At 44.7% G+C, this 4,228-nt stretch overlaps 1 pseudogene; it reads left to right on the forward strand.

The window, feature by feature from the left end:
• Window positions 1-1,677: 1,677 nt before the first annotated feature.
• LOC121455497 lies at window positions 1,678-1,809 on the forward strand (annotated as a pseudogene).
• The last annotated feature ends 2,419 nt before the right edge of the window (window positions 1,810-4,228 follow it).

Consider the following 4,228-nt stretch of genomic DNA (forward strand, 5'->3'; position numbering starts at 1 on the left):
CAATTTAATATGAAAATGGAAGGCAAAATATTTGAAATTTGAACTGTAATAGAAAATATAAAATAAAAGATTACCCTACCACAGATAAGGGCACAGAATGGGAAAGAAGGAATAATAACGGAAAAAGAAGGAAGCAGAGGAGGAGAAGGACTAAACAGGAGGAGGCAGTGGAGAGGAGGAAAGGGAGAAGAGGAAAGGGGAAAAGGGGAAGAGAAGTGGGGTTTAGAGTTTTCCCTAAAAATCATAACCTTTAATTTCCATGTTCAAATACTAAGGTGAAGGAACTTCTCCCGAACCCCAGCACTCCCAAGACTGCACTGTGTACAGGGGCTGCCCGTGACCCCGCACATGTGGTGCAGAGAAGACACTCGGTGACTGCCTAGGACCGTGGAAGAGGAGAATACAACCTTCAGATCAATTATTTCCCTCTTTATAGGTCTGAACCAGAAACCCAACTCTGAACAGAGCCTTTTGTTCCAGTAAAAACATTCTCCAGCAACTTCTCAACATAATGTAACATGATATGGCAGTATCAGCGGAGGTCAAATAGAACATAGTTTAAGTAGCATTTGACTTTTAGGCTCAAAATGATAGCCCTGTCTTCCTAACAACTATTCCCTTCATCTTTCACGTGGCCTGACTATGAACAATTTTCTCACGAAAACGACAAAAACTATTTTCTTAAGGAAAGCAGGATGTCTTAAAGGGAAGAGCAAGGAAGGGATAGAAGTAAAAAGTTCAGCTATTAATTCCAGCCTGGTGTTGAAATACGGCTGACTGGCGTCACACAGCTGGGGCTCTCCACAGGCATTGTGGTAAGCAGCCAGGGGACACTTTTGGGGGGACAAAACTAGGGAGCCAGGGAAAATTTGAGGGCTAAGAATGAAGACCCGCCCTTTATGCCACTTCACACCAGGAGATGTGACGCCTCATCTCAAGGCTCAAGGTCACCTATGAAAGTGGCGGGCAGTTTTCCAAGGGTCCTGCCTCCCATTGAATCACACTTCCATTTCTGCCCTTTCTCAGGCTTTCTCCGAGGCCTGCTAAATCATGATTTCAGGAAGCATTCTTGATGCCCTTAGCTGAAACTGGTCTCATCTATCACTTCTGTTACTCCCCAGGAATCTTATGTCATTAATCACTTTCTCATGTGCCTATTTTTTCTCATGCCAAATTTCTATAATACCTTCTTTCTTTCTTTCTTTTTTTTTTTTTTTTTTGGTTTTTCGAGACAGGATTTTCACTGTAGTTTTAGCCTGTCCTGGAACTAGCTCTTGTAGACCAGGCTGGCCTCGGACTCACAGAGATCTGCCTGCCTCTTCCTCCTGAGTGCTGGGATTAAAGGCGTACGCCACCACCGCCCAGCTCCTTTTAGTTTTATAATGATTTATAGTTATAAAAAATTTCCATGGGCTGGAGAGATGGCTCAGAGGTTAAGAGCATTGTCTGCTCTTCCGAAGGTCCTGAGTTCAATTCCCAGCAACCACATGGTGGCTCACAACCATCTGTAATGGGGTCTGGTGCCCTCTTCTGGCCTGCAGATATACACACAGACAGAATATTGTATACATAATAAATAAATATTTTAAAAAAAATTTCCATGTCTCTTGCTGCAGCAAGGCGAGTGGGAGCACCTGCAGCACGAACTCGGAACGAAACTCCATGGGTTGTAAGAAAATGGCAGACAAGCCGTGGACACAGGGGAAATCTCCAGCTTTGATGAGGCCAAGCTGAAGAAGACCGAGACGCAGAAGAACACTCTGCTGACCAGAGACCACTGAACAGGAAAAGAGGAATGAAATTTCCTAAAAGCCCAGACAGGAGGATTACCCCACCCCACCCGTCATCTCCCAGACCCCCTCGTGATGTGGAGGAAGAGCCACCTCCAGGATGGATGCGAGCCACAAGCTGCATTGTGAACCCGGGCACTCTGAGCCGATGCCACCGGTCTGCGGGTCTCTGAAGGGGGACCCCCCCCCCACACTAATCAGACTGCCAAATATCACTGGTTTGCCCTGGGATATTATAGAAAATTATTTGTATGATTAATGAAAATAAAACACACCTCGTGGCAAAAAAAAAATCCCCATGTATTTTATCAGTTAGTCTTCATAACATCCAGTAAACCACCTCTTTTTATGATTGACATAGAGGAACTTGAACTCAGAGAGTTAACTGAATTAGTATGCTAATAAGTTAGGGGTTTTAATGACAAGTCTCCGAACTCGACAGTCATCTCCTTGAAGACATGAACTCTGCTTTCGCTGTCTTCAAATCCTAGTAAACCTAATTCAGGACCTAATTTAGAACAGATGTTGAAAAATGTTGGCTCAGTGAATATGTGTGCGTGAGCACGCACAATGCCTCAGTTCCCTTTCGGCACACAGCCTCTTTTACTGGAAGAGTTAAAGGCATCACTTCTCTGAATTCCCTCTGACACCTGCCTACAGTGTATGATATTTCCCTACGTTAGAGATTGCTGGAACACCCATTCCATTCTATGCCCTTAATCATTATGGCTGCCGTATCAAAGTATCACAAAATCTGTGGCTTAACACTACTATATATAGTTTTGGGAGCCAGAAGTCTCACCAGGAAAAATCAAGATGTCTAGGGACAGTTATTTGAGGGAGGCTGTGGGGAGAATCTGTTTCCTTATCTGTTATCATTTCTAGAAGTCTACAGAATCCTTTATTGGGAGGCCTCTTCTACCATCTTCAATGTGCACCATTCCAATTGCTTTGTCTTTAATCACATCATTTTTTCCTCTATGGTCAAATCTCCCTCTTATAAAGTCCCTTGAGATCATATTTAGTGTCCTCAGGAATGATATCATTCCTAGGTTCCAGGGACTAGGACCTAGACTTTTTATGGCATTCAGTCTGCCACAGCGACCACTGTACATGGAATTTCCCTTTTTGTATGTATTTGCCTGTGTCTCCAGGACAGTGTGAACAACATGAGGACAGGGCTGTACCTCAGCTATCTCCATATCACAATCCTTATCATAGCTCCTCAGTAGGGGGGAGGGGCGGGGCATTTACCAAATTATTATTACATAAGAAGTAAGTGTGATGCTCAGCAGGTAAAATGCTTGTCATATAGGCCTAATGACCATCCCAGGAGCTTACATAAAGATGGAAGGAGAGAATCAACTCCACAAAGTTGTCCTCTGAAATTTACACATGAGCCATGGCCCTCATGCACCCCCCCACTCACACATCGTAGATACACACACACAAATAATAAAGTCCAGGGGATCTGGTGCCCTCTTCTGACTTCTTCAGGCACTAGGCACGCACAGAGTGTGCACATACACATGCAGTCAAAACACTCACACACACAAGATAAAAACATTAAGTTATTATTAAATAAACAACCCTACACCCATGGACTACCATTGTGTCTGTGTCAAGGCCCTAACATTCCACGTAGCACAGCATTCCAAACAAATCAGAATCTGACTTCCAAAAGAGATCTTAAAATAAATGGCAGTCCTTAATGAAGCTCTCTTGGGAACATGGAGGAGGAAATTAGATAGAACATTATACAGAAGAGATTCCTAAAACTGCCCAGGAGACGCTTCTCCCCTTCAGGCCCCTCACTCAGTCTGTATGTTTGCTAGTCCATCCACCATCCAGACAGCCAAGTTTCCAGCTGTTCCCAGGAGAAATGCAAGCACATCAGGGTTTAGTTGGACACCACCCACCTCAGTTAATGGGCAAGCCTGGGAAGGGGATAAAAGCACTAGCCACTTCCTAAATTCTACCTCCCACACAGTGGGGTACATGAGGCCCCAGTGTCCAGTACCCGGTGGCCTCATGACTCTATTTAAGAACAGCCCTGCTTCACTAGAGCCAATTCAAGAGGAAGTGTTCCTCAGGGCCTATTGTCAGACTTCTGGCAAAGGGAGACACTGGCCAGCAGCCCATGTGATACTTGTAGGATCAGGATGCACCCAGCATCTCCAGTAGGAATGCTTTAAAGGCCCTCCTTTTCCTCCTCCCAAGTTTAGAGTCTGAATAAAACCTCAACTGTTTCAGTATGCTCAGTTATAAATTCCTGGCAGATCTGATCTAACCCTTTCTGAATCTCCAAGATGGGTTCCTGGGAGCTCTGCTGGGTGTGTAATAATGACAAGAGTTCACAGGCAACGGGAGCTCCAGGCATCCGCTCCTCCCAGAAACATGACAAAATAGGCAATAGTGTTGACCCAAGTTGTTCCTGG

This window comes from Microtus oregoni, unplaced genomic scaffold, assembly GCF_018167655.1.
Source record: "Microtus oregoni isolate MIOR12 unplaced genomic scaffold, Mior012 000000F_ref0000247, whole genome shotgun sequence".
NCBI classification, from domain to species: domain Eukaryota; kingdom Metazoa; phylum Chordata; class Mammalia; order Rodentia; family Cricetidae; genus Microtus; species Microtus oregoni.